Source organism: Anser cygnoides, chromosome 1, assembly GCF_040182565.1.
Source record: "Anser cygnoides isolate HZ-2024a breed goose chromosome 1, Taihu_goose_T2T_genome, whole genome shotgun sequence".
NCBI classification, from domain to species: Eukaryota; Metazoa; Chordata; class Aves; order Anseriformes; family Anatidae; genus Anser; species Anser cygnoides.
Window position 1 is genome coordinate 18,306,522 of NC_089873.1, and position 26,882 is coordinate 18,333,403.

Sequence of the window (26,882 nt, forward strand, 5' to 3'; positions counted from 1 at the left end):
CAAACAAGTAGTAAGTAAGTTGCACATGGAGGAGAAGGTTATATATATAAATCAGCTTTTCCTACCATTATCCCACCCCAGGTGTACGTTGATAGGGCCTCCAGTGTGTTAATTCCTCAGAGCACAGAGTCCAGTAATAAATCTCATATTAGCTTGCAGTAATCCATTTTCACTCTACTGAACAAAATATGTCTTACACTATATAGTGTTATCTGGACATATCTAATAATATCTAAAGACTGGCTAATACCTTTTTTTTTTTCTTGTACTGTCAAGAGCTAGTAGACTATATTATACATGAATGGCTTGCAAAATTATTGGTTTATATTTCAGAATGAAAAACAAGTTTGTGTTCTAATTTTGCCTTTCCTTATTCGAGATTTTGAAATGAACTCCTGAAAACAGACCCAGAAGAAACTTAATGTATAATATTCTGGGTTCCCTTTAATGTCACAGTCTGATGCAGGTGTAAATTTTTTGAAAACACAAGAGTTTTCAGGCTTAAAACAAGAGTGCCATAGTGGTAAACCCATTTTAATTTATACATAAAATGTAATAATTGTTCATTTTGTGCATGTAACAATATTCAAATGTCTATCTGAGGTTTTCAATATTTTTAAAACATCTGCACATTTGTCTGAAAAATATTTGTTTCCCTGTTTCCCCTCCACTAGTTTATTTGCAACCAAAGATTGCCTCTTCTCTCAGTAATATCCACCAACATGCTAAAACAGTGAAGACACAGTCGTTGTCTCTTCCTTCTATGCGCAGAACATGTTTTATCTAACTCTGGAGGTGCCTTGTTTGTTCTAGATATACTCCATTTTTGTTGCAGCTCCCTTTCCTACTGACCACAGTAAGAATCAGTAATTAAGTGTCCATTGTTCTGTGACTCTAGCTCCTGATCAATGTTTGTGATATGCGTGTTTTGAGGGGAAAAGTCAACAGCTAAATAGAAAGTAAAGTTCTCTGGTTAAAGTTCAAGCAATAGGTCATAGAGCTTATTGGCCAAGTTGCCAGTGAGTATGAGTTTGTATAGTATTGTTCCTGCTGTATTTGGATTTATTATTATTTTACTGTCTCCATTTAGGTGAGGGGAAACACCAAAACCCCTTAACTTCTTAACTTTTTAACTTTTCCATACAGCACTACTATACTGTACTGTTGGCTATTCTATAAAGGTTTGCTATAACTTAACTTACATGACTTGAGTCAGTACTTATTCTGCATGGCTTACTTCATAGGTCTCACGAGGAATTTACTCACTGAACATAACAGCCTTTCAGTTGTGTGTATGAGGCTAGACCCTCAGCAAGTGATGCTGGATACTATGGATCATAACTAAATTAATTAATGTGTTTAATAATTGTGGTTATAATACAAATCCTTTTTGTAATGTATATATATATATGTAGTAAACAAATATATTATTTTAGTTTGAGTAGGGAATTGTTAAAGAATGCAGTTGATTTTAAAATATAAAAAGTGAAAATACGAGGATAAGCCTTCTCAATTTCAGTGTTTTCTGTAGCCCTGCAGTCACTGGAACATTCAAGACTATGCCTTATCCATCAGTCTTAACTGTGAGTTCCAATAGTTATATACTCTCTGAATTATTTCAGGATGATAATCTTACAACTGGAGGCAGGTAGAAAGGCCCTTGAGACCTTGTAGAATTCCTCTTTGAAATTAGTAGTTCTCCTGGATGTAAGTTACTGCCTATTCAGGTCTTTGTAGATGAATGAAGGTGTTTTGAAAGCATTTTGAGTACATGAAGACCATAAACAAAACAGAAAAAAAAAAAAAAAAGGAAGCAAGAAAGGAAGGGCAGGCAGACAATATAATATTACAAGTTCTCCATTAAGACGTGTGGTTCTGTCAATTTAGTACAGTTCCACCCCCTCCACCACCCCCCCCCCCTCCAAATATATGAAACTATCCACAGGCAGACATAGCATATATTATCATGTATCACAGAAATGAAATCACGTCGTTTAGAGGACTGCCTTTAAGTATTTGTCTCTCTCTTCAGACTTAAATATATTTCTTCCAGAAGAGCCTGAGTGAAAACTTGGTACCTCTCACATCAAAACAATTCCGTGCTCTGGAAGGCAAAAGAGTTTCAGCATTGCAGGTTCCTCACACAGGATATGCTGTCCTAGCTCCCTCCTCAGTGGCATCTCATTCATGACAGCTCACGTATTCTCTTATACGCATACTGGCACTAGTTCCTGTGAATAAGTACTGGTTGCAATTACCATCAGTGTAGGAACTGAATTTTGTAAGGCTCTAAATTTTGTAGTCCCACATGTGTTAGTTTTTTTTTTCTACGTCAGAAATTCTCCAGGTCATAATACTGTCATTGTTCTCAGTAGGAAACCTTAATTGCAGAGCTAGTTGGAAAAGAGTTGGATTAGCTGGCAGAGTGTTGTCTGGAAAATCTTTCAGCTGTGCAATGTTATCTCTTCCCCTTATATCCCCTCGCCCCCACCCCTGAGGATTCCTAGCCTGCTGCATTTGGTGAGATACATATGTTTTCCCCAGCTCCAAGAGCTGTGAAGGGTTCCTCTGGGATATCTAAGTATAAATACCTAAGTGTGTCTTCAGTTGCTAGGTTATTTTTAGTCAATGGGTGGTTACCAAGTCATCTATAATTGTGCTGTTAAATGTGTCAGAGCAGCTACTAGAAAGCTAGGTGCTCCCTGTAACAGGTTGAGTGTGTAAGGTGAAATTAAAGAGTACAAAATCAGAATTACAGAAGTGAGCTGTTTAAAACTTTGAATGATATAAAGGGAGATGGTCCATGAGTACAACATGGATGGAGGAGGACGGTAACATACTATCCATAGTACCTGCGACTGGCATATCGTGTCATTTCTAATTTCTGCTGTTGGGGAACTTACCAGGAGTCAGGGGATGGCAGTGGTCTTACAGAGCCTTTCATGTCTTAGCCAGCTCATATAAAGCCTTTATCAGCAGTGGCCAAAAGCAATTATGAACTGGTAACTGCTAAGTGGGAGAAAGTGCAATGAGTTCCCTATGGGCAACTGTCCACAGGACACAGGCTGCTGGCACAGTTCTTTCTCTATAAATAGAGGAGCGGAATACAATCATACCTGAAGTGAAAGTCAGTAAGATGGTGGGAAGAAGGCAAGAACAGCAAAATAATATAATTGGAAAGCCAAAGGAAATGCAAAGATATTTTAAAACACATATCAGAAATATTAGGCAGAAATTAGGTACTACAGCAAAGAAATTGCACGTTGGTTATTCTAAAATATCCTTGCTGTGTTATCCCTTTTATGAATCTGCAATTAGGAGAAAGAGCAGGAAGTAGGGTTTGGTCTGTCAAAAAATTATTACAGACATTAACACATCAGCTAATTAGGTGAGTGAAGGAAAAATAAAGCAAAAATTTTAGGCGTTCATGGAAGGAGATGGTAAGATGGATATGTGTTTGTAATTCCTGGTGCAGCTACATCACATCACAAACCAGAGATTAATAAAGTCTCTTTAGAGATAAATTTCTACTTCAGTGGCATTGCCCAGTGTAAGCTGAAGACCAGCGATGGTATTTGGAGGACTGCTGCAGTTGTGACTAGCCCAGATGCAAAGAAATGTGAACCAGCTGTTGGTATGCAGAGAGCAGCAGGGGAAAAATATTTAAAGGCTGCAAAAGATAATTGGTGGAAATATATCCATCTGTATTCATTTCTGTATATTCAATATATCATCTATTTTGAGTAGATTCAAAATGGGAAAGGATTTATAATGCCACTTCAGGCATGTGTGAGAGATAAATTGGGTGAATTTCAACCAAATAAAATGTTAAACTTAACTTAGGAGAAACATCCCAGCTGAGAGAACCGCTGGGCTAGAATAATCGCCTCAAGTGACTGGTGACAGACTATCGCCTGAGTAACTCAAAAGTAACAAAAATGAAATCCAATGGGCATCAGCAAAGGTTTGGCTAGATAGGCTAATAATAGATACTGTCTGCTCTTTTTTTTTTTTTTTTGTGTGCTTCAAAGCCAGTGGTAGATTCCAAATTCATTAGTGAGAATGGGCTAACGTCATCTCTTGTGCTGCTGCATTTAGATCTGCATTGGCCATGCATAATTTTGGGGTTTATTGCATGAACAGTAATAAAATAATCATTCAAGAAACATTCAACACAACTGAAAATACCAGAGACTTAGTTACAGTGGTATGGAACACAATCTGGACATGGTCTGGACATGGTCTGGACATGGTCACATTTCAGGAACTTTAGCATCTTCTTATTTATAAAATGTCTTGGTACTGAAGAATAGATCTTTTAAAGTTTTAGAGTGTTTTTTTTTTTCTTTTCTTTTCTTTTTTTTTTTTTTTCCCCACAGAACTAAATACAGAGTACAAAAATATTTTTAAACCTACAGAATTGAGCAAAGGCTGCTGTCTTCACTACAGAGTTCCAGTTTTAGTAATTCTGTTGAAATAGACAGAAGTTTCAGTAAAAGGAACAAATGAGCTGTGTTTCCAAAAGAGAACATACATTTGGAAATGATGCACTTATCTGTTGTGCTGCTTTCCCATAGGAACTGGGAAGAACTCATATCTCAAACACATTTGCTTTTGCTCCTTGGCCATCAGGAAAATGCTTTCCTTACTACTTTTCCCAATGGTCCACTGCGTTGGAAATGTCTTCTAATGCCATCACCATCTTTTACCTGCATGAAGGAGCTTTCAGGTGCTTCACATCTCTCTTTAACATTAAAACACAAGTGGAGAAGTTCCTGTGGAGCGGATTCCAGGCAGAAGCTATTGCTGAGACCATAGCCCTTTGCCCCTCTGTATTACTGGAGACACACGGGGTCAGAGCTTTGGCAAAAACCTGGAAATACGAAGTGAGTTAGTTCTATAAATCTCTCTTAGCCTAAGCAGCTTAGAAACTGTTGGACGGGTGTTATTGTATTAGCTGGGGGTTCAAATCTTAATAGGCTGAAAGATAAGGGGCCATTTTTGTCAAGGGAATTTATTCAGAAAAGTCTTCCAGAGAAGTCCATGTTGGTAACTTGAGATATCTTTAATATTTTATAAATCTTTATGCATGTGACAAGTCAAGATATTGAAGGTGGCTGTTTTTGAATAGGACTCGCCGCCTTTGAAAAGTCCAAGTCTATTAAGAAAATACAAAAAACACAGCGAACCATATTTAGTACAGCGAGCATCGTTGCCAGGTACCACTGTCCTCCCAAATGGGAAGTCTTCTGGAATCCCTTGTTGCTATGAGACTAACTATCTCTGTACGGTGTGAGCACCGAACCAGATTTTGCTCCCACTTACACTAGTGTGCATGTCGAGTGACTCCCATGTGGCCAAGAAGCACAGTGCCGCATTCTGATGCCTTGCTTATGAAAGGGTCTGATCCAAAGCCCACTAAAGCCCAGGAGTATTCATCTAATTCAGAAGCTCCAAGTAAGACTAGCTTAAAATCAAAGTACATGGGAGCAGCGCTGTTGTCTTGAACCTCAAAGGAGCAAGCAAGAGATTTTGACCCACTGGCAGCATATCTCCACGTGCTTCTAGGAAAGCGATATGTAAAATTCGTCATAGGGTTTCTCTCCAAACTTAGAAGTTCAAACTGAAGGATACACGGTGCTTATCCTGGACTGCATAAACTCTTAAGTTTGAGACACCTTTAAAATCCACTTATCTGTGGACTTTAAAAAAAATGACACCATTTCAGGGGGGCTTGTGAGGTTTTTTTTTTTTTTTTCTGATTGCTTAAGTATAAAATATGTGAATTTTCTTTAGCTGCTTGACACTTTTCCCTTTCATGCAGAAGACAAATAAACAAACAAAACCCAACTTGAACTGAGCCCAAGCATGGCCAATTTCTTACCAAAGGGTACATTTCAGAATGAAAGATTTACAGTGGAATATCTCTAGTGTAGCTATGACATTGCTCTAACATTGCATTGCTGTAATCTTCAAATACAGTAAATGCAATAAATGGGTTTATAGGGATTTGTGTGAAGTTTAAAATTCAAAAGATAGCTGCTTTTAACATTTCTCTGTGCTACCAGTGAAAGAGCAAAATGCACAGGGAGGAACGCAACACAAATCATCAACAACGAGGGAAACGTTTGCCCAACGAAAACACTGATATTTTATTAACCTGTCCTTCCAAGCCTCTTGAAACCCTTTTTTAAAAATTAAGAAAATATTTAAATAATGAGCTTTACAAAAAATAACAGAAAGGGAAACATTTCACCAAAGAGCCACGGAAGCAACGCTAAGACTTGTCTCACAAGCATCCCCCTGCTTGGCTTCTTTCCGTCTTCGGAGCTATGGACGCGCTCCTGGGTCTATCCCAGCCGCTGAGGCTCCGGCCGCCGCCGTGCAGCCGCTTTTTGGCCGGCCCCGGGGGGCGCCCCAACTTCGAGCTCCCCGGCGGCGGGGGGCGAGGTGGGGACCCCCTCCGGCGCTGCCACCGCCTCCAGCCCCATCCCGCTCCTCCTCCGCTTCCCCCTTCGCCCCCGCCAGACCCTGCCGGCCGGCCGGGGGGAGGGGGGGACACGAAAAGGGGGGGACCCCGCTGCCGCGCACCCCCCGCGGTACCTCCCCGGCTTTCCGCTGGAGGGGGGGAGGGCGTCAGCAAAACGCACAGCTTTGGCTTTTTGTTATTGTTATTTTTGCAGGGAGGGGGGTGATTGATGGCATTCTTTCATTTGCCTTCTTGCTGCGGCGGAGGCACCGAGCTGGAGGCTGCCATCGCCGTAGCCCGGCGAGCGGCGCCGGGACGGGGTCGGGCCCCGCGGGCGAGGGGCTGGGGGCGGCCGGGGGGACTGAGGGGGAGCCCCCCGGAGACGTGCGAGCCTCAGCGGAGGCCGGCTCTCCCTGCGAGCAGCCCCGGCGGGGAGGGCGGGCTGTGAGGCGAGCCCCCCCCCTTGAGCAGAGAGGATCTCCGAGCCGGGAGGAGGAGGAGGAGGAAAAGGAGAAGGGGGGGGGGGGGGGGGGGGGGGGTGCAACAAATTGCCGCCAGCCGGGGAGAAGTTGCAGCGAAGAGAAATCCCTCCCTCCCCCCGCTCCCCCCTCCCTCCTCCCGCTCCCTCCTCCCGGAGCCGTGGCAGCGAGCGGCGGCGGCGGCGGCCCGACGAGGGAAGGAGCCGGCAGCGAGCGAGCGGCTCCCGCAGCCCGGCGATGCCGCAGCGGCCCCCGCGGAGCCTCGGCGGGGTGGGCCCGGCCCCCGCACGCCCCGCGCCCCCCGGCGGCGGCGCCCCCTGAAGCGGGCGGTGGTGGCGGCGGCGGCGGCCCCGCGGGCGCTGTTGCGCAGCCCCTGCCCCCGGCACGGCTCGGCTCGGCTCGGCTCGGCTGGGCGCGGAGCCGCAGCGCTGATTCATGGGGCCCCGCGCCCGCTGGCTCGGCGAGGAGGTGTGAAGCCCCCCGGCCCCTCCTCCGCAGCCCCCGGGCTCGCCCGCCCCTGCTCGGGAGCGTTGTTGGGTCCCCGCCGGCAGCCGCCGCGCCTGGCGCACGGAAAGGGGGGGAGAAAAAAAAAAAAAAAAGCGTTGATGCATCGCTGTGGAAATTCATTGTGTGACTTTCTGGGTATTTACTGAGTTTCAGACCCGAGATGCAGCTCTTGAAAGCTTTATGGGCACTAGCAGGAGCAGCGATCTGCTGTTTTCTTATATTTGTCATCCACTCACAGTTTCTTAAAGAAGGTAATTATATCTGCATGTCTACATACCCTGTGCTTTAATACTACGGTCTGTGCGAGGTGCCTTAATTATTTTTACTGTTTCCAGTATGTTCTATTTACAGCAGTGCTTCCACGCTTTTTCTTTTATTTTTATTTTTTTCCTTTCCGTTTAAAGCCTTCTCATGTTTGTTCCTTTAGAAAATAGGTAGCTTTAGACTTAAATTCTCGGTAAATGCATATATATATCTAATGTGTGTGATGCTTGTATTCTGTGTTTTAGCCAACATCTCATTTCTTTATGGGGCATGTCTAGTGTATAGAAAATATTTGTTGCTATCAGATGACCACCGAACAGTAGTCATCATGGGAGTATTAATAAACCAAAAAACCCTTAACAAGTAAACGTCTTATTTTTATACCAAATCAATAGGCATCCTTTCCCTCTTTCTTATTCAGTAAATTTTCAATAGATGGCACTAAAGTTCTACGGAAAGGGCAGGGCAGAGCAAATCCTGGGCATTCAGCATCTTCCTTCTCCTCCTTGCTGCCCCAAAACTAGAAGAGGCCTTTACATGCTTTCAAGGCTCCTGTTTTTTTCCACCTTGCGGTCAGAAAATTACGATGACAATTTACTGGAGAGAAGAGTTTGGATTGTGTGGTGGGCCTTTTTTTTTTTTCTTTTTTTTTCTTTTTTTCTGCATGAATTGGGTGGAAAAAAAAGCATTTGACTAAACGGATAGAGGAATTCTCTTGGGGAGTAACCCTCCTATGTATATATATTATTTTCTTCATTTTTCCTTCATCAGGAAATTACTTTTTTTTTTTTCTTCCTGGTGTAATATTCCCTCCCTTGTTTGTAAAGCAAACTGGTCTGAGACTCAAGTGTGAGTCCTGAGAGATGTATTTGTATCGGGTGATGTATGAGAGAGCCCACTGCTGTACTTTAAGCAGTGTTAACAAACATAATACAAAAATGTGAGAGTTTTGGTGGACCCATTTTTTCTTTTTTAGCACTGTAGTGTAGCTGGGATGCTAGCTGCCGGAAGAAGGAGCCAGGCTGAGTTCAGAGTGCTGGCTGCGCAAAGCTTGAAAAAAAACAACAACTTTTATGTGACTGGGACAAAGTTTCACTCAAGACTGGGCAAAGCGACAACCTTGCAAGCACTGAAGGATCGCTGCTGGTGTTAATTTAGTGTCAGGCTGAGAAATAACACCAGACTGTACATTTGCACAGATCTTTTCTGAAATTAATAAACACGGATTTGCCCGCTTAGGTTAATTAAGAAGCGTTATGTCTGGATATTGACAGTGCTAGAGATTTCTCCTTTAAGAAATCTACCCATGCTTTAATTGCATTGTGTGTAATGCCTCCCACATATTCACTTATTTAACATTCTTTTAAAATGCTAGGACTAGTGTTTTTATATATTTCTATCTAATCAAATGACTCATTTTGAGGAGATTTTTGCAGAAAGAAATGTGGCCAGTCATTTCAGCCTATTTTTTTGTTGTTATTTGCATTATGCTTTTTTCTTTCTTTCTTTCTTTTTTCTGTCTTTCACTCCTTGATTTTGAGACCTGTATTATCATAAATAATCCATAAAGGAAGAAGCATTTTGTTTCACTTACAATATTTCTTCTTGCATCAAGGGGTAGAAAGCTACTAAGTTAATATATACAAGCAGAAACCATGGCCATACACAAAGCACTGTAACGCGTTTTACATCGCTTCTCCTCCAGCTTTTACATAGCCACTCTTAATGTGGGCTGCAGACAGAAAACTGAAGCTCTGGAGCTTTTTGGATAACTTAATTTCATCAGTTTGTTTATATTTGTGAACAAAATATTCCTGCCTTGTTTAACACCGTGAACTGTATACTTACCGTCAATACAGATTGCATGTATCAGACTAGTTGTCAGCCTTTTTGTGATGGGTGCTGATCTCCACAGTAGCATTTTGACCCCCTCCGTGTAATTACTTCAGCAGTGTATGTATTTCCCCCTGCAGTTTCAGTCTTGACATTGAATTAGTGGAATTGGCTGAAACTCTAGATGGTATAACTGAGTTTTTCTTTACAAAGAACTTTAAAAATGTCTAATAAAATAGTAGTTTTACCCATAGTAGAATTAAATGCAGGCATGTAAGAGAAGGAAAAAATAGATTAAGCTTAAGCTGTATTTCGTAAACAACTAACCGAAGCAAAAAAAAAAATCAGTTTTATTTTAAAACTTCATTGTTTGATTATTTTCAATAGGAAAGCAAGGGAAAGAAGTGTAAGGAAAGGACTAGGAAATAATTTAACCATAAGTCTAGTTTATTAAATAAATATGTGTAAAGAAGGAGAACACATGTGAGATGGCTCTTACCTCAACTTCAAGATTTGGAATTTTTCTCTGATATCAGAGTTAGTCCTTTGCATTAAAATGTTACAAAAGGTTTAGGAATGCTGTGTCTCATTGCACATAATGTTGCTAGACTGTTGATTTCCTGGCAAAAAGATTAATTTCCCATCGGAGCCTAATGAACTACATGGGCTCATTGTTTGTAACTCAGCTGTGCGGTCGAATTCCTAAGTTAAATACTTGGACATTTTCATTTGATTATTTCTTGTGCAGAAGGGTAATTTCCTGTAGTCCCAAACAACAAACAAGTAAGCCACCAGTTTGCCTAGCCTGATCAGATTATTTGATAGCATATATCTCCTGAGACAATTTCACAGTGCAAGTTCATACAGCAAGCATTTCTTTTGTATGCAAGCTAATTGATTTAAGAAGAATGACATGTAAAATTAATTAAAAGTCTGACTTAATTTATTAATGCACACTCTTCCCATTTTTGCATGTTTTTTTTTTTAGTATTTACTGCTTATTATTTTTCCAGAATCAGGTCTTAATAGAAAACTGTCACAGTCTTCACTTCTTACAACATCTGAAAATAATTGCCATGTGTCTTTTTCTGTATAATTTTTTCTTTTGCTTGCCTAGAACTAGCGATGTTGTCTATTATGTTATGCTCTTACCACCTATTAACACAAGATATTTTTATAGTTTCAGTTATGCTGCATGGCTACAGAGCGTGGAACTTTCATGACATCCAACTAAAACTTATAGCCAGAACCAAACCCCTCCTTCAGTCACATTCATAGATATGATATTGTGTGTTGCAATGATCAGCTGAGAGTTTTCACAGTGTTCATTTTTCTTTTTAGTTCCTATGCTGAACTTACGTTTTTTCTAAGCAGACATGCCTTAACTCTTAAGTATTTTAATACTCATTTTTGAGTTGAGGCAATTTAGTAGTAGCCTTACATTGCTGCAGTTTAAACGGTGTAAGAAACAATGAATGCTTGTTCTGAGATGAGTGGGAAAGAGCTTTTTAAATGTCTATTTTCATGAATATGTTTTTTTCAGGAAGTAAAGAATGGGTGACACAGGATGCCATTTTTCCACACTTAGGCTTTTGTGTGGAAATGCAGGTTGTCCTGTGGCTAATCCGTTCCCCTCTGCCCAATCTGTCCTTCAGTGTTTCTAAAAGATGAATAGAGCTGTGAACCCAGAAAAGGGTATTGTGATACATAATTGCAGTCCCATGCCTGTCTGATCATCTTGCAAAGCAGTTTAACATACTCCAGTCAGCTGTAGTCGGTATGAAGAGGTGTTGAAAACTGAAACATCTAAAACTTTTTTTGCATACATCATTGAAAATTAAAAGTAAGGAATTACTTTCACTGCTGGAGCCTGATTTTAAATGATTTATAATCTATTTTTCTTTAACATTTTTTTTTTCCCTAAGAGAATAGGGAAAGCATTGAGTTGATGTTACACACATTAATTGTGGGAACTCCTTTGCCCCCAGACAAGAACCCTTTTCACCTAGTAGCACATTTTCCCCATTCTGACACAGTAGTAATGGGGATAGGTAAAGGATACAGTTTCTAAATTTATTTGAATACTATGGAAAACAGTGCAGCTAGAGGGTAACTTCAGAAGGATAGGGATATGTTGCAGCCAGGGTGCATTACAGCCCATGATATACTTTGAAGCTTTTTAAAATTCTGTGATTGTTAATTAGGAGGCTGGAATACCTTGTCTAGCAAGGGCGATTTAATATTTTGAATGGTTTATGAGATTAAAGTGTGTAAGCCTTGTTTGGAGTGGGACTACACAGAAACATGGATTCTGTATCAAGAATCTTACTTAAAATATAGAGGATTGGAGCATTCAGAGCCCAAAACTACATTCTTAATCTGCTGGGTAGATGTTCTGGAGCAAGCCATGTAAAATAAGGTGAATTTCTGTTGATACACTGAAGTAGTTAAGTAGAGAAAGGAGAATTCTGATACTTCTGTTATAAACAGATGATTGTGGTTATAAACCAGAATTTTAGTATCGCTTGTGCAAATTTAGTATATACTTATATGTAGGAATAGGGTATCTGTTGAGTACATCTTTTATAATTATCTTTTTTTTTTTTTCTGCTTTAGGAATAACTTTGCAATTGTTGGTTATACTCTTGCTGGCACTTCTCTATCAAAAACATTTAGGGGAATTAGTGTCACAATAGCAAAAATACTGAAGCATTTACTTTTAAAAATGAATTTCTTACTCGTAATGGTTTTGAGTAACTTGATTACAGTTTTTACTTAACATTAATCTCTTTAATCTGACAGTTTTTGTAGATCTAAAAATGTTGGAAAATATTTTATACATTTTTTTGTGTGTTCTGAGGGTATATATTTTGCAACTGAAAACATTCAGGCAGCATTATTCTATTTAGATATATAACCTCAAACAACTCTGCTACCCCTCTGCTAACATCTGAAAATTCTGTTGACCCTAGATAATTTTTCTGGGCTTTCTGTTCATATAACCTCATAGCTTTATATAGTTGATAGAACTAATGTTTACTGCTACATAAAAGGCAATGAAAGGATTTGTCTTCCAAAGTCTTCCGAAACTTTTTTGAGACTCTTTCACATTTTTCTTGGAAATAATTTGAATATGATTTATTATGATAGATAACCTTCCCTTTAAGATTTCTTTTTCTTTCTACTTTAAAACATAAAAGAATTGCTTGAGATAATTAAAGAAAAAAGGGCATTGGTCTTAAGACCGTGGGGAAAAAAGTTTGCATTTACCAGTTATGCGGAATTTTTTTTTATTTTATTTTATTTTTTTTATTTGACCTTTTATGCTTAACCTGTGTCTCAAAACAGTAAGACACCTTGCGTACCAGATGTGCTGCATATGTTACCTATATATAGTAAACTTGAGTTGAGGACAGTTTGTCCCAGCTGCAAAATTTTCTGCTTTTGGGGTTGTGCTACTTTTAGCATACTGTAGTATTTTTTTTCTCTTATTTGTCTTTTTTTTTTTTTTTTCCAGTTTGTGGAGGGGGATTCTCAGATACGAATGAGGTTATCAGAGCAGCACATCAGGCTAGAGAGAAGCACAGAATGCAGAAGTGGAAGGTTTGTCTTCTCAGTCAGGAAACAGATTTGACTGTTAAAAAACCCTAAGCTTGAATAAATGCTGCACAAGGAAAGAAAATGTGGACATGTATTTTGACAAGTTTTGGTATTTCCATTTATTTATTTATTTTTTATTATTTTTTTAAAGATAGAGAAGTGTAGCAGTAAAAGGGGGCTAGGCAGACAAAAGCTCTCAAAAATTTTCTTTTCAGGGAGGTGAGAGAAGTGTTTTCTATCTGGCATCTGCTGTGCCAGGAGATACCAAGAGGGGGAGTCTAACAGGTTTTCCTCCCATAGAAGGTATCTTTGAAAAAGTCCAGTTTTGAGTGATGAAAGTTAAAGATGTGTATGTCTTCACTGTGCACCATAGATGGTATAAAAACCCTACTTTTCCTGACTGAGCAACCTGACAAAAGGAATTAGTAACAGATTTTCAGCAGTCTTTTTATGTCGGCTTGTTTTCGTGCCCCAAAAGCACCAGTGAGGAATTATTGACCTTTCTCAGTATTTATCAGCACTACCTATTCTTAAAGGCGGCACAGAAGACTGCTGTGATTCATACTATACAAAAGTGCGTGCTTGTTAGATCTGTTGACTAATATCTATTTTTCTTGTTCCTAAGCAGGCACAAGCTTTGTATTCTTACTGTATCAAAAATAAAGCTGGAATGAAAACAAGACACGCACACATTGAGACTTCTTTAACTGAATTTAAAAGGAGGCATTGAAAAAAGCATGTATTGAGTTAATATAGTATTGCTAAAAAGAAGCCATAAATGTCTTTAACTAATAAAAATGTTCACTAATAGAAATGTAGGTAAAACTCCTCTTTTCTTGCAACACAAGTTTTTGTGCTAATGATGACAACAATATTTGTTTTCTGGTAGCATTTAGATGTCCCAGTTGGAATCAGTGGCTTAACTGCATATAGCCAGCCAACTGTACATTCATACAAGTCCAAGCCAGGGATCTATTACATCCAGTGTCTGGATTTTCGTGAAGATTTATTTTGCTCAAAAATTATATCCTCTTGCCACTTAAAACCTGTAGTGATAGAAGATTCTGTTTAATAGCAAAATCCGATTATTTGCCTAAATGTGCTTTTCATGCCTGTTCTAGAAAACCAACACAGTGTAATGAAACTGCCTATTCATTATATTTTACCTTTGGCACTACATCAGTTCACAAGAAACGCTAGTCGGAACAATAGATCTTCCTACTAATTGTTATTAGTCTTGTGAAAAGGAATGAGTAACGTATTTGAAATATATCCAAACAGCAAATTAACATATAAATAATCAGAAAAATAATGTAATGGATCAATACCTATTGAAATATTTTCTGAAAGCAGATGCTATGCTAATGTGTGTTTTCGTGTGAGTGATTTATTATTTTTGACAGTAAGGAGGAAAGTAGAAGATTGTGTTTATCTGTCAGATGAAAAATTGGATTTACGATAGATCAGTATATTCTGGATGTGTTTCTTTTTAACATGCCACAGGCTGTATCGTATTCCAAAGTCTAGGTGCTTAACTGCAATCACACATGAAGAGAGATGTAGGCCAAATTAAGTTGATCCACAGGAGAACAAGGGGAATAAGTGCAATGTTAGAAGACCTGACCTAGAAAGGAGTACTGAAGAGACTGGGTTATTAAGTTTAGAGAAGAGGCTACTAGCCTGATAAGGGTTTTCAATGCATAAAATTCTGCCTTAGGAGCAACAAACTGTTCTTTCTGTGAAGTGGGAAGATGGCAAGAAGCAGTAGGTGCAAACTGACTTGAGGGAGATTTAGGTAAGATACTAGAAAAAACTGCAGCAAGGGAAATTTGTGCTGTACATCAGGGAAGAATTACCAATGGCAAGGACAGTTAAGTCCTCTAATAGATTTCCTTGGGAAGCTATGAAGCAGGAGAGTTTTACTTTCAGATTAAAATGCTACGTGTTGGGAATAGCATCATCAAGTTGAAGCAGGCAGGTGAACGAGGTGACCTCTTGAAGTCCCTTCAAGCCTTTTCCTCCAAAACGCTAGCTTACCTGAAACTTATTTAGAAAGCTGAAAGGTATTTAGCCATCTGACTTTGGAGTAGTTTTCTGCTATCTGTTGAAGTGAAGGTTTATGAGGAGGCTTATGAGAAGACACACTGGGATCTGAAAGTATACAGGGGAAAAAGCAGTATGTGAAACCTCAAGAAAACAGCCAGTGGTCTAAGTATTTTATTAGACATGCCACTTTCTGAGTTGCAAACAGAATTTAAAACAAAAACAAAAGAAACCATGCAGAGGAAATCTCATGATTTATGCTAATCTTTGTGGGTATGTCAGAAAATAAACTAAGGTAGTGTTGTAGTTTTACCTGGAGGCAGCTAAGCACCACATAGCCACTTGCTTACTCTCCCCTTCTACTGCTACAGTGGGATGGGGGAGAGAATTGGAAAAAAATAAAGTAAAAACTCGTGGGTTGAGATAAAGACTATTTAATAGGACAGAAAATAAAGGGATGATAATAATGATAAAAGAATATACAAAGCAAGTGATGCACATTGCTGACTGATGCTCAGCCAGTTCTGGAGTTGTGACCTCTCCTCCTGGCCAGATCCCCCCAGTTTATTGTTTGGCATGACACCACATGATATGGAATATCCCTTTGGGCAGTCTGGGTCAGCTGTCCTGGTTCTGTCTCCACCCAGCTCCTTGTGCTCCCCCAGCCTCCTCACTGGCAGGGTGGTGTGAGAAGCTGAAAGTCCTGTGGCTTAGCATTAGCACTGCCCTGCAACAACTAAAACATCAGTGTGTTGTTATTCTCACCATTATTCTTATCCTATATCCAAAACACAGCAACATACCAGCTACTAAGAAGAAAAATAATTCTATCCCAGCTGAAAGCAGGAGAGGTAGCCAACAGTCATTCTTTTTAAGTAGCTTTTTACATTGCAAGATCTTTAGGACTTCAAGGTGTCCTGAAGCAGGGCCTTGCTCTGTTCACTTTTCTTCATATACAAAGAGCAGTGAAATTAGAATATTACTATCTTTCACTTGCTGATAATTCTTATGGAATGAGGATTTGGGTTAAGGGTTGCTTACCTCTGCTGGTCTGTTCTTGTTACCCCAGCACCTTCAGGACTCATTGGCAGGTGGCACTGTGGCTACTGTGACCCCTGGTATGGGAAACACAAAACCAGTTCCACAACAGGGACAACTGCAGATGGCCTCATAGAGGTTTTTTTGTCAACTTGTACCTGTTTGGTGCTACCAGTGGTTGAGAGCTTTGTGTTCACTACTCTCTGTAATAATGTTCCACCTTGATGCGATGCTATCTGTTTTTTATGATGTCTGCATGGTTTTAAACTCAATAGCAAAATGAAAATCAGCAAATTGTGCTGAAAGAAGATGCGCAGGAAATCAGAGGTCACTTGTTAAATAGAAATAGGCAAACCTAGATGTACTCAGTTGTTGGAGCTGTGATGTGTCATACTCCACAGCTCATACTTGGAGCAAGGGCTGTCTGGAATTTGTTCATGTCTCTGAAACAGTTACACATGACAGAGTTGTTCTACTTGGAGGTGTAGAAGAGCTGGATACCAGGTATTGTCTCCTTGAGCAGCATTAACATTTCTTTAAAGACAGGATATAGGAAAGCTTTTAGAAGCTTTTCTGTAATGCAAGTTAAAATTTCATCTCTTTACACTAGTTTGTCAAAAAGCACCCACATTTTTTGTGGTTTTGTGGTGAGTGCTAATTAATCATGACAATGATGCTTTATGGTATCTTTTGTACTTTGCTACATCTTTTATTGTGTTAAATTACATGGTTTTCTGCATAATTCTTTCAATACAAATTTATGGCTTTAAGGAAAAAAGAAACGCAGCACTGCTCCATTATGCAGAATTGTACATGTTTTAGAGATGTGCATGGTGGATCTGGGAATAGTTTTAGCCTCAAGAGAATCAAACAGTTATTTGAAATGGTCATTGCTTGAGTATCACCTTGCTTACGGCTATGAACTAATTGAGATTAAACTAAAATGATTGTGAGATTCTTCCTTTTCCTGTGCGTTGGCAGTTCCAATTATCCGTTAATACTTTAAAAGTATTATTTAGTCATGAAAAAAAAAGGGGGGGGGGGAGGGTTGCTTCTGGGTACCTCTTTCATTCTCACTTTTGCTTTTATTATTCTGATTGTGCCAGTAGACGAAGTACGCTCTTCAGCTTCATTTATTGTGAGAAGATCTTGTAACTGTTGTAAGCATTTTTGTATGCTCAGCTATAAAACTATATAGATTGTACCAGATGCTGTCTTAACTTATTTTATAGAATTATAATGGATGCCGATGAGTATTAGAGTCAAGTCTTTAAAGATAAAATCCTATTTGCTATGTGTTACTTTTTTCTTTGTGGTATATAGTAATAGTCCTGTTTTATTAAAACTTTTCAACTTTATTTTGTTTAACATTTTGAAGTACTTCTGATATTTTAATATTTTGTAAAAAGTTTAGTATTTTCACTAAAGGCCATAGTATACATTAAAAGTGTATTTTTGCGAGTTATTTAGGTGATAAATAGCATGATTTTCAAGTGGTTTGAAGACACAAGAGCACCTATTGCCTGCAGTTAGAGACTGTGTGATAAAACAGTGGAGCAGATTATCTTGAGGGTCAATCTTATGGAGCAGATTATCTTGAGGGTCATCACGCGGCACTTGCAGGGCAAGCAGGTGATCAGGCCCAGTCAGCATGGGTTTATGAAAGGCAGGTCCTGCTTGACGAACCTGATCTCCTTCTATGACCAAGTGACGCGCTTGGTGGATGAGGGAAAGGCTGTGGATGTGGTTTACCTTGACCTCAGTAAGGCTTTTGACACAGTTCCCCACAACATTCTCCTCAAGAAACTGGCTGCTCGTGGCTTGGACTGGCGTACGCTTCGCTGGGTTAGAAACTGGCTGGATGGCTGGGCCCAAAGAGTTGTGGTGAATGGAGTCAAATCTGGTTGGAGGCCGGTCACTAGTGGTGTCCCCCAGGGCTCGGTACTGGGGCCGGTCCTCTTTAATATCTTTATCGATGATCTGGATGAGGGCGTCCAGTGCACCCTCAGTAAGTTTGCAGATGACACCAAGTTAGGTGCGTGTGTCGATCTGCTCGAGGGCAGGAAGGCTCTGCAGGAGGATCTGGATAGGCTGGAGCGATGGGCTGAGGTCAACTGTATGAAGTTCAACAAGGCCAAGTGCCGGGTCCTGCACCTGGGGCGCAACAACCCCAAGCAGAGCTACAGGCTGGGAGATGAGTGGCTGGAAAGCTGCCTGGCCGAGAGGGACCTGGGAGTATTGGTTGATAGTCAGCTGAATATGAGCCAGCAGTGTGCTCAGGTGGCCAAGAAGGCCAACAGCATCCTGGCCTGCATAAGAAGCAGTGTGGCCAGCAGGTCTAGGGAAGTGATTGTGCCCCTGTACTCGGCTCTGGTGAGGCCGCACCTCGAGTACTGTGTTCAGTTTTGGGCCCCTCGCTACAGGAAGGACATGGACGTGCTCGAGAGAGTCCAGAGAAGGGCGACCAAGCTGGTGAGGGGTCTGGAGAACAAGTCTTACGAGGAGCGGCTGAGGGAGCTGGGCTTGTTCAGCCTGGAGAAGAGGAGGCTCAGGGGCGACCTTATCGCTCTCTACAGTTACCTTAAAGGAGGCTGTAAAGAGGTGGGGGTTGGTCTGTTCTCCTACGTGCCTGGTGACAGGACGAGGGGGAATGGGCGAAAGTTGCGACAGGGGAGTTTTAGGTTGGATGTTAGGAAGTACTTCTTTACCGAAAGGGTTATTAAGCATTGGAACGGGCTGCCCAGGGAGGTGGTGGAGTCACCATCCCTGGAGGTCTTTAAAAGACGTTTAGATGTAGAGCTTAGCGATATGGTTTAGTGGAGTACTTAGTGTTAGGTCGGAGGTTGGACTCGATGATCTTGAGGTCTCTTCCAACCTAGAAATCTGTGATACTGTGATACTGTGAAAACATGTATCGAGCATTTTCCTGACCACGTCCACTTACTAGTTTCATGTCAAGACTCAACAGGCTTATATATACTACTGGTTACTTCATAACTAGACAAATACCCATTTAGTGTGGTATATACATCACTTGCAGTGTTACTTATTTATAAAGAGTGCATTGCAGGATTGAATCAGAATGATTAAGGTTGGAAAAGACCTTTAAGATCAACTAGTGCAACCATCCACCTACCACCAATATGGCCCACTGAAATGTGTCCCTAAGTACCATATTTACTGTTTCCTTAAATGCTTCCAGAATTATTAGGTAAAGAACATATCTTTGCAAAATAATTGTTGCTGAAGCGTTTTCCAAATCAACCAATTAAAGCTCACGCTTCACTTGGGCAAGTTCTGCTTAATATTTTGTCCTGTACTGAGGCACTCCAGCTCCTGATGACACTGTCTTGTTCTGGTAAAATGAGGTTATTTTCCTTGCTCCACAGATGCTAAAAGCTATTGTGTAACTGCATATTCCCAAGCAGTGAATTATTAGTGTTTGTAGTATCTGCTTCTCTTTTATTATGCACTGAGCCTTTACCTAAAGCCAGAGCTGTACCATTGCAGTCACTTAACAAATCTAGAGAAGCTCACAGTTCACAGAAGTACCAAAATAAAATAAAATAAAATAAAAAGTTAAATTATACATAAGCAAGTAGTTAAAATAACATAAGCTAAGAATGATCATTTCTCCTTGGTCTCACAGGCTTAATCACAGAATTACAGAAGAGCTGAGGTTGGCAGGGCCCTCTGGAGGCCAGCTGGTCCAACCTCTGCTCAAGCAGGGACACCCAGAGCAGTCTGCCCAGGACCACGTCCAGGCAGCTTCTGAAGATCTCCAAGGAGACCCCACAGCCTCTCTGGGCAACCTGTGCCATTACTCTATCACCTGCACAACACAGAAGTGCTCCTGGTGTTCAGGCAGCACCTCCTGTGTTCCAGTTTGTTCCCATTCCCTCTTGTCCTGGCACTGGGCACCACTGAAAAGAGCTCGGCTCTATTCTATTTGTATATAAATACTCCAAGTGTTTATATATATTAATACTTCTCTCCATCTGGAATTGCTTAATTTCTTCAGTGGTCCTTGTCCACTCCTAGCACACTCCTGCCTTCTGGTTTCCATGCTGTCCCAAGCAAACACAACTTAATTCTGTGTGCATGTGAATACCGAGGAAAAAAGCAATGGTCAAGGGACCTGTTATGATTCCCCAATACTGTGCTATCCTTCCCTAGTTTCTAGGCTCCCTGAGAAATAAATTCTTTATTAGCTTTGTCTGTATGCTTGCATAGCCTTGACAACCCAATACAAAATTCTTCCAGTCTGATTTTTAGGTTAGAATATGGCTGGCCAGACATCTAGTTCATTGGACATCAGGGCATTGGGTATAGCCAATGAATTAACAGTGTTCTGTTTCAGTTGTGTTAGAATAAATCTGAAAATTTTATTTTCTAATACTAACGGAGAGCTAAGGTGAACGAGGAATTTATGCCCTTTTCGTAATTAGTTTTTCTTTATTGCGCAGAAATTTTTCACTAGATGATTCAGAGCTGCAAACTTCCATGTGTCTTCCTTAGGAGACAAGTACAGATGCCCACACTTGGGAGACTGTCTACATGTGGTCAAGCTCACCTATTTTCACATGCATTATATTGTTGTGTTGCCCTTTTAAGTTTCATTCTTCAGTTTTGTGAGCTGGATCACGGTGAGAGCTAAAACACATTAGATAGATCATAATTCTTAATATTAAACTCGGTCATATAAATTATGCATATTTAATAATTTGTATTATAGATCTAGAATGAATGTAAAGTCTGTATTTGCTACAGGTATTTTAATGAGTAGTTTGAAAATGATTTTCAGTTCACAAGTAGATGAGATTTGCAAGCCTCCCTTTTTCAGCAGACAAATGATGAAAGTCAAATTAAAAGGAGTAGCTTGTCTCTCCGATTCATTCTAATGCTATTACTTTCTGAGGTGATGTTGTAGATGTCAGATCTATCTCTGGGCTCATATAATTCCTGTTCACTGGGAACTGCAGACACCTGTGCATCTTTACTCAGGCAGGTTTGAATTCAGTAAAGCTGTCCAGTAGCAGAGTGGCGTGTCAAAACACAATTTTCTTCCTAAGAAAAATGACCAATTATGTTTTCTTCTCCAGGTTTTCTTTTTCTTTCCTTTTTTTTTTTTTCTTTTCAGAAAAAGAAAAGAACACAGTACAATTTTAATGGAATTAACAGTAAAGACAGCAACAAAAGGACTCCAATTTGCAGCATACTTTAATTTTCTAGTGGTTTACAATTATAAAAGCCAAACAGAGAAACCTTTGCCATAGAACTACTCTCTTGTTTGATTGCTTTCTCCTGGGTTCATTTATAGTTTCAAGTTATCAAGGTTAAGCAGAGGTGTGTTTACCAACTTTGATTTAATCATGACCTCTTCTTAATGTAAACTTCATCTTTTCGTACAAACTGTAGCCATATAAAGTAAAAAGATCTGTTCTGAATTCATATATGAAAAAAAGATTATGTACAAATACAATGGAAACAAAGACTTTGTAATGTAGCCTCACTGTTAATTTACATTTTGAAAAACAAAAAGTTACCATAGTAACATGTACGTTGTAAAAAATGTCTAGATCTGATATATTAGTCTAAGGAAACTTTTACTTGTATGACATGTTTCTCAAGTTTTGTGAGCAAGAAGGAGCCTAAATCTGTGCATTTATGGGGTTGGCCTCAAATAGTTCATATTTGTGCAAAACAAATTGGTAAATTATGCAAACCAAACCTTTTCCAATCAGCTTTCTAATTATGTTGTTCATGAGATAATTGTTGTTTGCCTTTTTAACTAAAAGATTACTAAATCATATAGGTGTTTTGCAGGATAGGAATTTGTTGTAACTCTGTTTTTGTTCAGAAACTGTGCATTTAATATTGATGATTTTTAAATATTTGGGACAGTATATTCTGTCTTTTCTTGTAAATTTATTTTTAATTCTGTTTAATTTACTAATTCTTATTTACAGAACAAACATAGTATATACATATATAATATATTTTGTATGGAATATCTTATATAAAATTTCCTGTATGAATCAGAGCTTTGGTTAAGAAACCAAAAGATATAGTTAATAATGAGGTCTCTTCTGCTATTTTAAAAGGCCGACTTTAGTACTGTTCACTATGGTTATTGTAAACTGAGTGCCACAGACTGCTCTGGTGGCTTTCTAACTCCATGTGCAGCCAAACTGAGCAAATTACTTCTATGGAACAATTTGCAGGGTCAGTTGTTTAACTGGTTAATTTACTCCATATCTCAAGTCTCAGCAGACAGCGAGTTTTCATTTTCAGTTCTATTTTTGCACTTATATATATATTTATATATCATATGAAATATATATAAGTTCAGACAAATAATAGTGTAAAGATACATATATTTATATATACTATAGAATATGTACATTTTATAAAAATATGGAAGGCATAATAATTTGCCCCAATTATCCTGTAATGCTTTCTAAATATGATTGTGTTGGATCCAGCTCTACTGATGATGCCTAGTGGCCTTTTGAGTCATGGTGCATCTGAACTATTTAATTTTTTAGGATGAAGATTTTTGCTGATGCATGATCTTGTTTAGTTTTATAGCCTGAATAATTCTTCCACACTAGTATGGACTTAAAAATAGATCTCATTTCTGAATATGTTAAATGTAATAACAGAAGCTACATATCACTAGACAGCACTAAGATATTCCCCAACTTTTCAGCTGCGGTTCTAATGAAAAGTCCCCTTTTCTGTTATAAATTATTAGTGTCTTTTTCTTTCTTTTTCTTTTTCTTTTTTTTTTTTTTTAAAGTAACACATACATTCTTCTATAGAATCATTAAAATAATTAAAAAAAAAAAAAGTTGAAAGCCCACAGCAGAACTAACCATTGCACTGCTTTAAGACCGCTGATCATGGAGATTCTATTGCTTTCCTGGATTTTCATGCTGCACTCATCTATAATGTCTGTATTTACTCCGATGGGTTGCTGTGGTATCAATCATTTTGTCATGTGGGAAGGCTGGAACAGAAAGCACGCACGCACAGAGCTCTTTGAAATTCTAACATACTTAATCCAATTAAATCCTAAAAGATAGTACTTTATGTATGATTGCTAGGCTGACATTGCAGAATGAGGTGAATGGCAAATCAGAAAGCAGTGTTCATGCCGTGCCAGAGAGGAGGGACCTTCTGGGGACACCTAGGCTCAGTGGTGAGGTGTGGCATCCCTACCTGTGGGGTTATTCTTCGTCTTTGTTCTTCCTGTCTCTGAGGGGGCTGTAGCCATTTTTGATGCCTGCTTGTGGCCAGCCACCTTTGTGTTTGCGCCTCATGTAAGGTTTTATGTATGTGAGATACATGTTGCTTATTCTCTTTGTTGTTCTGGTTCTCCAAGGCTGCATTCCTTTAGTAACCAGTGACTGACAGTGCCTTATGTTTTGTACACCCTGCCTCAGTCATCATCGTGTGCTTACATCCCGGAGGGCCTCCTCTCCACATCAGCGCAGCATCAGATTGCCTTTTCATGCTGCCCTTGTGTTTCTCTTCCAAAAGATCCCAGGTCAACAGACCACTGGTGATTCTACAGCTTGCCCAGGACTGCTGTTTAACACTAATGCAGTTTTTTAAAATGCTAAATCCATCCGTGTTGCTATTTAGTAGTAGCATCCATGAAGCTCTCAATCACCAAGCAAGACCAAAATCAGCTGGAATACCTGGGAACACAGTTTGTAATGGTGTCTTCATGTTGCTTTGTGGCCTTTGTGGAAAGGTAAATGTGTAAGGGAGAATTAAGAGAATTAAGACTTTTTTTTTTTCTTTTCTTTCTTTCTTTTTTTCCTCCCTGTTCTAAAAATATATGAGTTCTTAGTTTGAGGTGGAAAAGGTGTTCAAAGTACATCCTGCTCTTCATCAGGACCATTTCTGACAGTTTTGAAGGAAATCACTGGTAAACCTCTGTCCAGTTGGAAAGAACTGGCAAATATTGGGATAAAAAGTTAGGTCTTACATCCATTTTTTTTGTAAACATTTACTTTTTGGAAGTGTTTAGGGGACAAAGTTGCTGCTGTACTCAGTCTTGTGTATTTCTGAAAACCATCCATCTCTAGTGCTAGTCTTTAAAGTATGACTTTGTGTTTCTGTTTTCAAAAGTCTGGGCATATATTTATTCCTTTATGATAGAGGTGGTAACTGAACTGTATACAAGAGTGCAAACTCTATTAGAAAATATCCTTGCATGCTTTTAGCTAAGATCCATCGCCTGCATTTTTGTATGTCAGGGTGTCATAAGGGCAGGCGATTCCCAGGGGTCAGGGTACTGGGAGCATTGAGGGATCTCCTGGTGACCGGTCCAGACATGGCCCCACTGCCACGGTGCATCCCAGCCCCAGCCAGGAGCAGGGCAACCAGGGGCACTGGGGCAGCCCCAGGCCCAGGCACCAGGCACCTCCCTGGGGACAGATACTGGCTGAGGCTGGGACACATCCCCCAGCACATGGGCCTGCAGTTAGGCCTGATTTCGGAGGCCCGTGGCTGGGCAGGGCGGCAGCACTGTGAGGAGATAGAGACTGGCCCTGCTGGAGCAGGGGCTGATGGCCCTGGGGCTGACATGGGGCCCTGGGCAGGGACATTACTGCCTGCAGGACCCTGACATTCAATGTTTTTGTAGCTGGTCCTGTAGTAATAAAGCTACTTTAAACTATTAGGAATGCAGCATGAAAATACCACCGTTCACTAATGCATTGATTTATTTTGCATATTAAATGATAGATGTGTATTAAAGAAAATGTTCACTATGGATTTGGTAATGGGTCCTGAACAAGCTTGAGCCGGACCGATAGTTGAAGAGAATTTGAGTTCTGCACTTCGGATGATTGATATGGCATTGCTTAATGTCAATACTTCAGGGAAACAGAAACTGCTGCTGATAATGCCATTTTTACAGAAAGATAGAACAGGAATCCAAAAGGGGAGGGGTAATACTAAATTGATCTGTATTGTACTTTCTCCAAATCCTTACCGAAGCGTCAGTGAGATGCTCCTTCTCTGAGTGTGTACAATAGGAAGTCTCTTGCATTTTAGTAGCACCTAGAAGTTTTAGAAGGGCGTGATGTTGATGATGTTGTCTTCCATGGATGTGAGTTGGTGATGTGTTTTGGGAGATGTCTCAAAAGGCAATGTTACACCACTATGCAATAATTTTAAACTGGTGCTTTCATCTCCTTTCCAGTTTCCTTGCTTCCCCCTGATGCTCTAGTAATTGAATAATGTTGAATATGGGACATCATAGTCAATCTATAACAATGAACTGTGTTACCATGACATAGTGTTTAGTCATTGTAACATCACACAGAAGGGGAGGCTTGGTAGTAGTGAAAGGATAGAGTTGAACACAGAAATGTTAAACTAATTTGTAGGAATCAGGAGCAAACTGTGCATGATTAAATTGCTTTTTCCTCTGTTGCTCATTATGATGTTACACCACTATGACTTACATCTACACAAATAAAGTAATACTTTGCTGAATTTCTGAATATTGTAGAGTAGCTCATATTTTAGATATTTTCATGCTTGAATCATATATAAACATATTGATTCATTTAAACTGCAGTAGTACAAAGTGTTCTTTGTATTCCTGCATGCAAAAGACAGGCAGCTATGTCAGTGAAACCCTCATTGGCCTTCTGTGGGATAATTTCTGTAGAAATTATTTTGTTTTTTTTTTCCAAATGACGTTTGGTAGTGCTGTGATGCACTGCTGGTAAATCAGTAACCAGAACTCTTTTCTAACCCCTCCAGCTGTAGCAGCGTGTACTCTTTTTACATTCTGCAAGTATCTCAGAAGGTCTCAGTGTACAGATATGTGCAATGAATCTTTGCTGCTGAAACAGTAGTTGTCCTTCCTTCACCCCTCTGCTACCAAAGCTTTACTTTGTATTTCAGTTGGATCACAATCCCAGCTGTCCTGGAGCTTTGTGAAGCTTACATACAGTTCTGAAACCTGACAGGCTTAAATGCGCATTCATGGCTGGTAGCCTGCCTGAATTTTGTTTTAGCTGGAAGAGTGACTGCTTATAGCAGTGTGGATGTGCTCTACTTGTAAGAGAGCTTGTGTACATGTTCATTTGCATCTCGGTGTACAGAGTATGTTTTTGATTTTCAGTTGGGTATGATGACTGTAATTTGGATTTTAGATGAAAATAGGAAATGTTGTGATCACATAAGTGGTATACTTGTTGAATCTTTAGTTCAAACAAAAGATGAAATGTTTATTTATATTTTTGTTCCCATGTTTTTCCTTTTCTGTACATTCAAAAACATTCTTAGTTATATATCCATAAAGTTCAGCATCATGAAAACTGTGAACGGGTTTAAGGTGGATGCTTGTGTTTTGAGGTATTAGGTGTACATGTACTGTGAATATAAAGGTGAAAAATATTTCATTAATTCTAGTATACAGTGGACTTGTATATTCTGACTAAATGCTCATTAGTATTCATCACTACTTTTAAGGAACTTTGTTTTTCAAAGGTTTGTAACAAGTGGTGGAAGATGGAAAATAATAATACCCCTGTCACTTAGTCAAAGACAATTGGAGTCTGTCAGTAACAGTAAATTCTGAACATGCAGAGTAAAGAATCTGTTGGCAAGAAGCTGCT

General features: G+C 39.7%; 1 protein-coding gene across 8 annotated transcripts in view; it reads left to right on the forward strand.

Moving 5' to 3' along the window:
* Positions 1-26,882, forward strand: part of TAFA5 (TAFA chemokine like family member 5) — a 438,585-nt gene that overhangs the window by 101,828 nt on the left and 309,875 nt on the right. The window contains exon 1 of one of the 8 annotated variants that reach the window (XR_010828486.1): positions 7,116-7,706. The exons of the other annotated variants lie outside the window; for them this stretch is intronic. The gene's annotated coding sequence lies outside the window, so the exon portion shown is untranslated. Of the gene's footprint in view, positions 1-7,115; positions 7,707-26,882 lie in introns of those variants that run through there. 8 annotated transcript variants of the gene reach the window in all.